Genomic DNA, 13216 nt, shown 5'->3' with positions numbered 1-13216 from the left:
TTTGCATCCCTATTTCCTGGAGAACAAGCGTATGCCAATGATAAGTGGCTGCAAATTACCTGTTGCGAACCTATGGTCACCATCAATTCAATGGTGAATGGGTTCAACGCAATAAAAGAAGAGCCCAGAGCGATAAGATTGGTGGCACTGCAGAACAGATATGTTCTAGGCCACCTCACAGTGATGGAAAGAGGGGTTTGCGCAAACATAGGAAGCTTGTGCTGCACATTTCCCTGCCAACGATGAAGATAAGGCACACTATCAGACGCAGTAGCCCATTTTTCCCACATGCATGCAAAGATGGAAGCACTAGCAAGAGGGACGGGAAAGGACAAGAGCCAGTTTGCCTTTCTCTGGTCATGGATGCCTTCCTGGCTGGATGACAGCCTAAGGGTACTGGCTGGAGGACTGATATTGGGAACAGCATCTCTGCTCGGAATAAAGATGTGTGTTGCAAGATGTCAGAAGACAGCAGAAGAAGTAGTAGGAATACAACTACTTATGGAACTAGAAAAAGGTGAGCAGATGGATGACATTATCAAGGAAAGACAGAGGCTGAGACAACAAATAGCATCATCTGACATGTTCCCACCTGGAATTAATGTAGAAAACCCCAGTAGCCTGAAGAAGTAAGTTGGGTATACTGCAAGCCTGAAGGAGGTTGCTTCTACATGTACTGGTCATTTGAAGATCATGTCAATTACTATGGACACCTAGTGGGAATAACAAAAGTGTGGCGCCTGATAGATGACATAGCAGATAATGGTGGTGTGGTTGACAAGTCGACCAGATGGGGGACTGAAGTGGGAGACTCAGAATGTGTCCTCCGCCAGGGTCAGACTTGGACAAGAAATAGCCCGGACACCCAATAAAAAGTGGCCCACCCCTCGCCTCAAAAAAGTGGCCCACTCCTCGCCTCACAACCCTTGACCTCTGATGCAACATCGGAAGTGATGTAATTTGACGCCACCCCAAAGTGACATCCCGGGAAGCGATTAAACAAACCTTTCACCCATTGACAAAACAGGAAGTGGCATCAAATAGCATTGTTTCTAAATACACTGCGAAAAAAAATATGGTTATGATTTCGCTAATGTGATATACATTTCATACAAGAATGGATCACCATATGTATCATTAATATCTGTGGGTATACATCCATATTATCAAATTACTGTGAATGCAAGCAGACATCCAAGGCTAAATGATAATATGTTATTGTATAGCACTTACGTTTAAGATTTCTTTTATAGAAGAAATATGCATACAATATCACCCAACCTGTGTTGGTGCTCATTTAGCGAACTAAGAAGGATGAAAGGCTCAGATGGCCTTGCTGGGATTCGAACAAGCAGATCTCACACACACATAACAGCAGCAAACACTCAACACACTGAGCTATCATATTGGCTATAGTAAAATTAGCAATTATTCTGTAGTGGATTCCATTAAACTGGCAACTGAGATTTAAAAGCAGACCAGTTAAGTTCATCTGCAGGTCTGGTGCAACGTTGGCTGCATGTCAAGCCTGCATGCATCTACTTTCAGGCTTCAGAGGTTGGAAAAATAGGGAAAGCGGTGCACTCACAGGACATCCCATACTCTGAGCACTCGTTACCTCATGCATACAAACAAACATCCTGAACAACATGCCCGGGAGATGGGAAAGATAGACACATTAAAACAAAGCATTCATTGTGGCTCAATGAAGTCAATTGCCACTTGATGTGCTATGGTCAAATATTTTTACACTGTACAGAAGCTTTTAGGCACAAGGATTTTGTCGAGTGACCGAGGACACCGAGATGGAATGTCTTGTGATGTTCGTAACAGAGACAATGGGGGTCATTCCGACCCTGGCGGTAGGGGGTTAACGACACCGGTAAGGGTGCTGGTGCCGTTAACCCCCTACCGCCCTATTACGTGGTCCCCTATGGGGGCTCAAATGAGAATGGGGAATGGTTTTTGAAATGGGGATTTACCGGGTCGGAATGTACTGGTAAGTCCCCATTCCGACACCACGGACCCGGACCCGAGTTTGGAGGCAACCATGGTGCTAATAGCGCCATGGCTACCTCCAAACTCGCAATGACCCCCATAGTCCGAAATGGATGCTTACTCTACTCTAAAATTGGTCGTTTATTACTAATATCACTAATAGATATGTATCACTAATACAACAGCACAGCCACTCCACATGGCACTGTGCCCCCTGGAGTGGCGGCACGGTGACAACCACCGGCCCAACAGCAGCTCCAGCCCCTCAACTTTGCATGCTGCAGCAGCATGTGAATGATGCATGCATCATAATTTATGATGCACACATCATGCATGCAAATCAATCAGCAAAGCAAGGTAACATGTGTTACCTTGCTTTTATGAATTATGCCGTGGCAGGTGTTTTCTTTTTCTTCAAAAGGGGCCAATCCTACCCTGTCCTCCGCCCCGGAAGACCCTTCAACAGGAAGAAGAATCTGCAACAATATGGCAGTCGGTCATCTAAACTTGCATCCATTCCCACTACTCCCACGATAGATAATTATCACGAGAGATACCCTTCCAGCAGACCCTACAATCCAGCTGTAGAGCGAATCTTACCCAGAGTGAATGAGGAGACACAGGACAGAGCTGTAGATGGTTACATGGACAGACTAGACTAAGCACTAAGAAACTAAGCCACTTGTCGTTAGAGACACCATGATGACTTTGCTACTTTAGACGTGAAGCACACGTGCTATCCACACACCCTGTACAGGCACACACATTCAACTACATGAAGAACACAGGTGTATAGCTCTATAGTTAGAGGACAGTGACGTATACATATTGTTTGCACGTTTATTATTTTGCCATTAGGCCTGCTACTGCACCACGGTAACGCAAGATGCAAGAAGAGTTTGTGTAAAGGCTTGCAGACGCTCACTTCCAAATAACCCCATGATGTGGCAGGAACACTCAAGAGACCTGACAGCCATAATGCACTAACCTATAGACTAGAAGATCGGCTCAGGAAGGGGACTCCAAGCCTCTCCGAAATAATGCGCAACCTGAGCTACTATGGCAGGAGCAAAGCCGCCACCTAGGTCGCAATGTTGCAAGTGACATTCCTCACTCTGAACCTGAGTAACACTGGCTGCAGGAGAGGTAAGCTCTTCGTCAAAATACAGAATAATGCAAAAGTCCTGGGCTCACAGATGTGGTCTCCAAGCACGTTATCTGGCCATGCAGAGGGGCTGCCAAGATTGGGGCATGAGAAGAGCAACCTGTACCACCGTCTAGACAATAGCTGCCACAAAGTTGTTACAGTCATGTCACTATTCTACGCTGGGAACCGGAGCACGTTCATTACAGCTAGGGGCTACACACTGCTATGGTGCTGACACATTGTTACACCTTGCAGATACGTAATTGCACAAGGCACTATTCACAGGTGTTCTGCGGGCTGGGAAAATAAGTTGTCCCAGGCTCCCCCAATCACAACCAAGGACCCTAGGGGCAGACAGTGGGGGTCACCGATGAATCATGGGGCTTACTCACTGTAACAAATTTAGTGTTACCATTTTTGGTGATGGCCAAGCGTGCCGCCTGACACTACATTGTCCAATAACACACCACCTCCATAAGTTTCTATATGGGACCTGCTACCCAACAGCCCATCCCGAGTGAAAAAAGGTTTTTGAGACGGTTCCCAAAAATGATGCCAATCGTGATGTCAGATGTCTTCAAAACTGGCCTGTGAGCCAGTGTCCGTTGAGAGATGCATGGATGTTCTTCCATGTATTTGATCTCTGTGGTGCTTTGGCTATAATATACCACAGTAATTCCTTGCCTCTTGTGTGGACCTGGCATTATTGATTGGGCAGAGGGAAGGAGTTAGACCTTCCACGGGCTCACACCTGCAGGCTCCCATAGTGGCCCGTACCAGGGGGCCCGCACCTAACTCTCTCGTCCCTGAATAGTACTTCACCTGTTACTGTAGTTAGCCTGCACCCTTCTGCCACCACAAACACTGTTTGCCATGGTCGCCCTGTGTCATCCATTGCATGAACTGCTATCCACTCATCTCTCACCACCGCTGCCCCTATTTCTATTGGAACGATTGTCCCTTCTGCCTCATCCAATGGTATCTCTTGTCTGAACAGATACTCGTTTGGGATCTGCCACATCTTCCCTGCAAACCATGGGAGCCATGTAATGGCAATATCAGTTCTGTATTGTCTACTGGCACCCCTCTTGGTACTTTCCATCAACAATAAGCTTGGATGATCTCTTTTATATTGAGCATGTGTATTCCTGGTGTGGAGCATATTATCCCCTTGTCTGTGAATGAGATTGTCATGTTTGGTATGCTCATAATGTCTTGCCCCAATATATTAACAGTTGTTGGGACAAGCTCCCAGGTATGCCAGAGGGCCACTAGGAGTTCACAGACTCTCAGAAGGCCCAACACCTTCCACAGGACAAAAAGAGACTCAGTCAGCGGCTAGTTCAAACTGCGGGTTATTACAAATAAAACCAACAGGGATCAGTATAAGGATGGAAGAAATCCATCAACATCTCAAATTCTCCTGGCTCGCAGACTAGTTTTGTACCCGAATGACATCAGAGTGATGGAACAACCTAGGCCCTTCTCCAGAAAACCTGTAGGAGCACTGGATTGGGTACTGAGTAATAGACTACCTATAGTGTACACTATAAATGTTAGTCTACTGGCCCTCGCATGTCATGTGGCTGGCCTGGTCGCTATCTATAGCAATTTTGCTGTGTGAGGATGTGACCAATAGTTCTTGCCCGTTGGTAACGCCCCTAGGACACTAGAGCTGTCGTCCCCAGACCTGGGATATGCAAAGATTCTCAGTTCTTGGTTTACCTTTTCAAGGTAACAACAATGACTACATGTCTGTATTGTAACCTCTGTCTACCACCTTAGTCTATGAGAGTGCTCGTTCGCTCAGTGCAACACTTGTCTCACATTGTGGCATCTTTGTTGCGAGCTTCTTCGGGTAGCGTGAGATCAGCTCCCTTTCTCAACACTGGTTGCTGTCCCTGGTTTGCGTCACCCGGGTCACGTGTTCGAAGACCATGATTTGGAGCTGTGCAGCTCTGAATTATGAGAAATTATTTGCATTTACTGCACCTGGGACTACAGTCGTTCAGGGAATGGAATGTCATCCGTATCTGGTGGTCTTAGCGGCGGGTCCTGTCCCACACGTTTGCTCTCTGTTCAGACTGAATTCAGCCCAGCTCAGCTGTTGCTTAGAGGCCTGTGGCCTGCAGTAGTGTTTGTATGCATAATGTGGCTTCTAAAGTGTTTAAACTGTTCTACATTCTCCATAGGTTAGTCACACTTGGTTCTTTCAGGTCCTGTAGGCGCTCCTGCAGATCCATAAGGTTATTTGCATGAAAGCCCCTGCAAGCTCTGTTCAGGTCCTCTTGTGTTTACTGCGTTGCTGCGTTTAGCTAATGGCAAAATAATAAAAGCAATGACAGTATGTTTATGTATCTGTCCTCTAACTATAGAACGGTATGCTCATGTTCTTCGTGCATTCGAGTGCGTGTTTGTGTCCCAAAGTGTGGATGGCACGTGTGCTGAATGTCTAATGCTGCTAAGTCGTGGTGTCTCTATTGACATCAGCAACATGGCTTCTTGGCACTTTGAATCAATACTGTCAATTGAGGTGTTTTTAGTTGCAGCCTGGGGCTCCTCATCCACTCTGGGGTAGATTTGTACTGCACCTGGCCTATAGGGCTGGCTGTGGGAGTACCTCTCGACATACTTGTCAATCATTGGAGCACTGGCACTTCTTCTGAAATAGTATGGGCGATTGCGGTGTCTCCTGACCTTCTTCCGTGTCATGTATCTTGTAGGAGGGGGATAAGGGGGTACATTTCCCCATACCTCTTCACGGGTGTCTGTCGGTTGTAATGGCAGAGATAAGTCATGTTCCCCTATTGAAGAGAAATATCATCTGTGAAAGGAACCACTTCCCGACCCCCAGAGAATCCTTGAGTATTCATGGCATCGCCTGACAATCTAAATGCTCCTTCGCGAAGGCAGGATCTAGTTGCCTCTGTGTCTACAAGAAAGGGAAACGTTTTGTCACCTATTGCCACCCCTATGCGAGGTTCCTACGCAGGGTTGGGTGTGATCGACAGGATGGAACACATCAAGTCCATCTGTGGGCTGTCCTATTGAGAGTATAAGGACATCCCATTCTTTGTAAAGGGGTTGTTCCCTACCATGGTGACCCCTCCCAGTTTTCTGATGGGGACCGTTGCCATGGAGTCCATGTGTGACACTGTGCCGTTGTTGTGCTGGATGCTGTCTTGTATCTGTGGCGACTGCTGTGTGCCTCTTCAAATCTATGGTGCTTGTAAATGCTGTGGTATGGGTGCTTGCATTGGCTGTATGCGTGCTTGCATCTGTGGTGCCTGCTAGTGTGTGCTCTGTATCTGTCCTTGCTGTTGTTGGTGCTAGTCTTGCATGTAATAGTTGTCCCCCTGATATGTCTGCTGGTACTGTGCTTCCCAATTCTGCTGCATCCCCATGCTTCTACAAGCTCTCAAAATGTGTCCTATCTGCCCGTACGTTCAATACTGTGGTGGCTCCTTCCCTTGCCCTTGGAACCCCCTTCATAATCCCCTTGGCCCTCCTGTATCTGCGGTCCATATCCCCGAAACCCTCTTGGTTGTGATGTATGTGTGGCGCGTACCCGTGTCCACTCGATGGCCCCCCTCTTCCTCTGAACCCTTGCTGTATGTTCCCCTGCCCCACAAATCCTCCCTCCCATGGGCAGCTTTGTACTGCTGCTGCTGTGTCCCCTGTGTGCTCGTGCTGGTTAGCACCACCCCTTCCATGGCATTCTTTGATTGTATTTTCTGCACTAGTTTCACCTCCTCTAACTTCCTTTCTTCTACTTTCTTTTTTAGCTTCTCTTGCAATAGTCTACAATGATGAACGATCGTAAGCTGTATTTCTGGACAATATTTTGCTTCCATGCCTACCAACTTTCATAACCGTTTCTGAACGGGTTCTGGTAACACCTGACACAATAAGTGGTAGAATACGGCTACTATTTTGTCCCACTGCTTATTTATTTATTTGTATAGCGCCAAATGCTCACGAGCATCAGGGCGCATTTACATAAACACATTACAACACACGGGACGTACAACAAACACACAAGACTAGTGGTGACACCACATAGGAAACAAGGAACTGTCTAGCTCGTGGGTTTTCATTTTTTTGCGAAATATTAAGTATTTTGGTTCCAGTCTCAGATTTACTGGCAGTTTATTCCATTTGTGAGCTGCAACTGTCGGAAGGCTTGCCCCAACCCGTTGGAATGCTTATGAGGTGCAATGGTCACTGTAACCGTACCTACTGGTGCTGATCTTAAAGTTCGGCCAGGTAAGTAAAGATTGATCTTAGATTTAAGATATGCTGGCGCTTTACCGTATGTACATTTATGTACCAATATTAGAGCCTTGAACTGTACTCTGTCCTCTACTCTCAAACAGTTTAATTCTCTTCTGTAACTGCTGATGCGCTCGGATTTGGATTTTTGTTTAATTATTCTGACAGCATTGTTCTGGATGTGCGGATATCTGTCAACACATTGTTTTTTGGCTCCCAGTAAGAGTGTGTTACCATATTCCAGATGTGATAAAATGGTCACTCTTGCTATAATGGCACAGGTATCCCGACTCATATAGGGTTTGATAGCTTTCAACAATCTGAGATAACAGGAGCAATTTTTGCTCATGTAGTGAGCTTGAGCGTCAGCGCTCATGGAGGCTTTCAGTATCATCCCAAGAGTTTTAACTTTGCTCAGTACCTGGATGTGAGTATCCTTTATCAGGAAGGACTCGTAGTTCAAGGAAAGTTTAGCCCTGGCTTGATGGGATCCGAATACCATCAGCTCGGTTTCCTTGCTGTTCAGACACATCCAGTTGTGGTCCATCCAGGATTTGACTGTGTTGTATAAGGTTTTTACGGTTTCACTGTCCTTCTTATAGTCCCCACATAGTTCCACAACTAGCTGAGTGTCGTCAGCAAAGTTGTTGAAAAAGATGTTGATATGGTCAAGGACTAGACACAGGAAGCTCAAATAGAGATTGAAGAGTAAAGGTGACATGCTAGCTCCTTGGGGGACTCTGCAGACAATTCTTCAAAAGAGAATGTATCACCCCAATGTACTCTTGATTTCCTATTTGATATAAAAGGGGTTATCCAGCCAATTGCCTCCTAGAGCAGTTGGCTGTTTTCTCTAAGGCCTTTTTAAGAAGATCGTGGTCTAAGAAATCAAATGCAGCACTCAGATCGAGAGGGCAGGGACGTCATTTCATCAAAATGCCAGGGGTCGCTGAAGTGACATCACAATGCCACGCCCCCAAAAATGACATCACAGGAAGTGATGTCAGTTGACCACACCCCACGTGACACCGCAGGACGTGGTGTAATTTGACCACACCCCTGCGTGACATCACAGGAATTGGCATCACATAGCATTGTTTCTTAGTACACTACCAACAATATGGTCACGATAACTCTGTAAATTGATGTACATTTCATACAAGAATGGATCACCATATGTATCGTTAATATCAGTGCATATTGTCCCATATCACCAAATCACTGTGAATGCAAGCAGACGTCCAAGGCAAAACAATAATGATGTTTTAATATATAGTACTTAAGCTTAAGTACTTCATTTAGAACAACTATACATACAATATCACACAAACAGTACTCATTTATCAATCGAAGCAGGATGAAAGGTTGAGTAGTCACTTAACCCACAGCGACAAGTAAACATCAGGTTAGGGTGCTTCTGAAATTGCTTGCTATGAAAGCAATCTGCAGAAAGTATTGAGATACAATATGCTGCCCTTGACTATGAAGCAAGTGGTAAAACTAATGGTGGGACTCAACCCCCTGCCCTAAAGCCTCTACACTGGCTGCCAGGGAAGCAAGCACCACTCTGTGTCTAACCCAGTTCTCCAGTGGCAATGGAAGGAGTCTTACATTCCTAATAGAGTGAGTGGGCCACCCACCTACCATGGCACAGGCAGCCAGGGTCAACACCACACTGCAACTATCCCCTGGACTACACAGCCTGCTCCTTCCCGTCAGTTTAGGAGGCAAGTGAAGAGGGTGCGAACTGGATATGCATATGTGTGTTAAAGGACATAACCCCCCCTTTGCACCAAAGTGGCAGATGGTACTGTAACGGGCCATTAGGTGGAGGACTGGCAAGGTAACTTTGTTCTTTTCCCAAAACTGACCAGACTGATATATCAGATACACCTATGCAGTAAAACAGTGGTAGGTCTCAGCATCTTCTGCTGACCAGTGCTATAAAGGAATAGCGGACGACGGTGCCCTGATACGGGTGCAGGGCACCTACTCCCCATTGCAGCCCTTGCACAGCAAGGCCACGCCTTTGCAGCACAAAGCCCACCCTGCATGCTTTGTGGCGGCCACTCACACTGCGCATGGGCCCTTGTGCCAGCCAACAAGCTCAAATCATGATGTTGGTCTGGCAGGGTCACGATCCCATGGCCTATAGGGGCAGAGTACATCAGGAACGGTTTGGGAATAGTAAGCAAGTTTGTATACATCAGTGCTTCAGCAGGTACCATAGAGAACAATAGCCAGGGCAGGGCCCAAAGAATTGTCTGGCACAACCTACTAACAACCCCAACAAATAAGCAACCTTTAATGGAGGTGTGGTCTGTGTGAATAAAGGACTGGACTAATAGACATTTTTCCTAAAATGGAGCAACACTAAAAAAAACAGATGTTGTCACAACAAGCAGCAATCAGAAAAAAATGTATACAAATAAAAAACAGTCAAAGAAGATAAAGGAAATCAAAACTACACTCCCTGTTATTCTGACCATGGAGTTAAAGTGTCTCCAACAGGGCTATGCTTCTAGCCCCGCGGTCACAAGATCCCATGCGAGTAAGACAGCTAACAGGGTTGCTGCGCCTGTTGCAGAAGCCTGTTGCAACGTGAAGCACAGAACCTAACAGAAGAACTGTGGTTCCGCTGTCAATGTAAGACCCACATCCACCCCCCTCAAACCTGTAACATATTTTCTATAATTTGCTGGTCAGGTTGAAAAATGTGGAACACGCTTTCCATATGAGTAAGGTCCGCTTTACCAAACAAAGGGGTTCCCTCCTAGAATGGTTCTGCATTGACTGAAGTGCGAAGCGGCTCCATTGACTCTTTTTGTGTTTTAGCCACTCCAAGAGTTCAAGGGTCATCACTGCTGCAGCAGAGGCAGAGGCCTCTTGGGGTAGGTGGAAGCTGCTGCTAGTTCAGCAGACAAGTGGGTGGGGCGATCTTCTGCGGTTCAGGGCCATGTCAGGAGGCAGAATGTAAAACTCTGTCCAATTAAACCCACAATTACATCCCTTTGAGGAAGAAGAATGCAGCTGAGTTGGCGGGAGTCTGTACACATAGGGCACCTTTGCAAAATGCAAGTGATACTGTCCTCTTTAGCATGCATGTGCAGTAAAAATGATATTGGGCTGTTAACAGACTCATCTTCCTCGTTGCACTTTGCAACCAGCCACCCTAGGTGTGACCAAGGCCCAACTCTTTGAAATTCAGCACCAAGATTTTATTGGCAGAGAAACATGACTTCGGCGGAATGCTTGCACAACCCATACCTAACCCCTCGTCTTTGCAGGCTTGCACTGCCAAAATAAACTCTAGCACCAGAAAATGCCCTTCACACCGAGTCCCCATACGCAAACTTTTGAAGCCATGCTGGCTCATTACCCCAAAATATCCAGATGAGGCATTGAAGAGGTGGTCGAGAAATGTAAAACAATTTACTTACACATGCTTCTGCTTCTCCTTCTATGAATGAGAAGTAACTTGAGCAGACGCCTGTGGCTTGAACACTGACATCAGCCAGGCTGAAGCTGCAGAGTGCTGTGTTATTGGGTGAACACTTCGGCTCCAGCAGCGGGAACACCCCTGCCAGGAGGCCCTCAGTGGCTGACTTCTCGATCAGGCAGGAGGAGGCAAGCATCCTTCTCGTCCCCTCATGCCCGCAATGGAGGGTCCCTTTGCCAAGCAGCGTTAACCCTTCGCCGTCCTCCCATTTGGTGATGACGGTGCTTCCCCGGCACTGTTGGCACTGGAGGGTGTGAATAAAGTCCCTCTCCACAGAAAAGCGTCCACAAAGTGCAGCGTCTCACCTGGTTTCAGCTTGAGCGTGAATTCTGCAAGGTTAAATTTGTCCTCGGGGTAGATGCCTAGATCCAGTCTTTTTTTCACAGCCGCGATGGGCAGTTACAGCCCCTTTCTGTCTCTGGACAAGATGCCATGCGAGGACTGGCCTGGGAGGAACGATACCACATACCACATGGCTTTGGTTATCATTCACTTGTGCCACATCCCAGAGGCTCCTCTTCTCAATCCTGACGTTCTCCCAGTACCAGGCGAGCCAGTGTACACCAGTCCCTCTTGATGGGAGAATAGCAGCAGCGTGTTGATTTTGCACCTGTCCTCTGGGTTTGGGGGTCCTGGCTGCTGCTTCAGTCCCCGGGCCCGTTTGCTAAGCAACCATAGCTCGAGTAATAGACCTGAAGGCACTGGTGCACTGCGCCGGTGCCTTCAGGTCTACTACTTGAGGTATGCTTGCTTAGCAACCAAACCTCATCTGGGCCCGCCGCGCTGCTCTCTGCTTCCTCTGGCCAGGCATGGGGTCGGCGGCATCAGGAGCTTGCTCGTTTTTTTTATAAATAGTTTGTAGCAAACTATTTATAAAAACATGCAAGCTCCAGGCCAGGCCAGAGGTCGCAGAATTATGCCAGAGGTTGCTGGGGAAACGGCAGTGGTCGCACTTTCGACCTCTGGCGACCCCCAATTGACGTCCCTGCGAGAAGGATGAGGAGGCCTGTGTTCCCCTTGTCCATTATGGTCAGCATTTTTGTCTGAAGATCGATCATAGCGGTCTCAGTACTATGAACAGTGTGAAATCCTGATTGCTGGTGGTGTAATGACTCAAAGACTTCGACGTGTGCCTGTAGTTGTGACATGGCTACTTTGTCCATAACTATCAGTATGAAATTGTAATTGGTTATGGGCCTTAAGTTGCTTGGGTCTCTTGGTTCAATGTTGGGCTTTTTGACCAAAGGTGTAATGGTGACTTTTTTTTATACTGCTGGGAACAACTTGGTCACAAAAGGATGCGTTTATTATTTTTCGTAAGGATGGGCATGAGGATGTCAATGTGCTCCAGAATTATTCTGGGTGGCAGGATGTTCTCTGCACGTGAGGTGGGCTTCTTTGCAGATACCACTTTCACCATGTCCTCTGTGGATATCTCTTTAAAACTAAAGGATACACCGCTGTTGACATTGATCTCGATGGGTAGGTTGTAACTATCCCTGATAGCTAGTGTGTTCCTTTTTAACTCCCTGGCATTCTATATCTTATTGGAAAAGGCAATCTGGGTATTATCACACTCATTCTGTGATGGCACATATGGCGGTGTAAGTAAACCGGGATTCTCAATAGATTTCAATATGTGAAACAGTTTGCTAGACACATTGGCAGCGGTCGAAATCTGCTCATTAAAGTGTTTTTTCTTTGTTTCTGTAATGACGTTCTTATAATCTTGCTCACTTTCCCTCCAGTAATCCTTGTTGGATAACGATGTTTTTTTCTCCAACTGTTTTCTCTTCTCCTTTTCTCCTTCAGCCCAACAAGTTCAGAGTTAAACCACCTTTGATGTTTAGTATTGGGTCTAATTAACTTAGGAAGTAACAGTGCCTTCTGGTCAACCGACTTCTTGGTATGGTAGATCAGGCATGTCATAAGGGTGTCATATGAATCCCCAGCCTTATATTTGTACTCAATTTTGTTTGTACATTGCTCTAAATGACACCTTTCAATTTTTTTGTAGTTGCAGTAAGGCATGTTATTGGGCACATTGGCCTCCATTTCCTTTGGATAAGTTAGGGTAACCATGAACGTTATTTTACTATGGTCTGACCAAATGCATGGTGTTGTTTTAATATCTCTTGTGGCCAGGTTTTGTGTAACCACCCAATCCAGTTGGTTGCCATTGGTCATGCTGGGCTCAGCATTCATAACCTTATAGTCAATGTTATTCAATGATTTCTCGAGACTAATTGCTTCTTTGTCCTGGACAATACTGAGGTCACCACCCTCCCTTTTCAAGTAAC

General features: G+C 46.4%; 1 long non-coding RNA gene across 1 annotated transcript in view; it reads right to left on the bottom strand.

Moving 5' to 3' along the window:
• Positions 1 to 13216, bottom strand: part of LOC138481645 (uncharacterized) — a 306558-nt gene that overhangs the window by 66554 nt on the left and 226788 nt on the right. The window lies entirely within an intron of this gene.

Source organism: Ambystoma mexicanum, chromosome 5p (assembly GCF_040938575.1).
Source record: "Ambystoma mexicanum isolate Mex_15411 chromosome 5p, UKY_AmexF1_1, whole genome shotgun sequence".
NCBI lineage: Eukaryota > Metazoa > Chordata > Amphibia > Caudata > Ambystomatidae > Ambystoma > Ambystoma mexicanum.
Note: the sequence above shows the minus strand (reverse complement) of the source record. Positions and strands in the feature narration are given on the sequence as shown.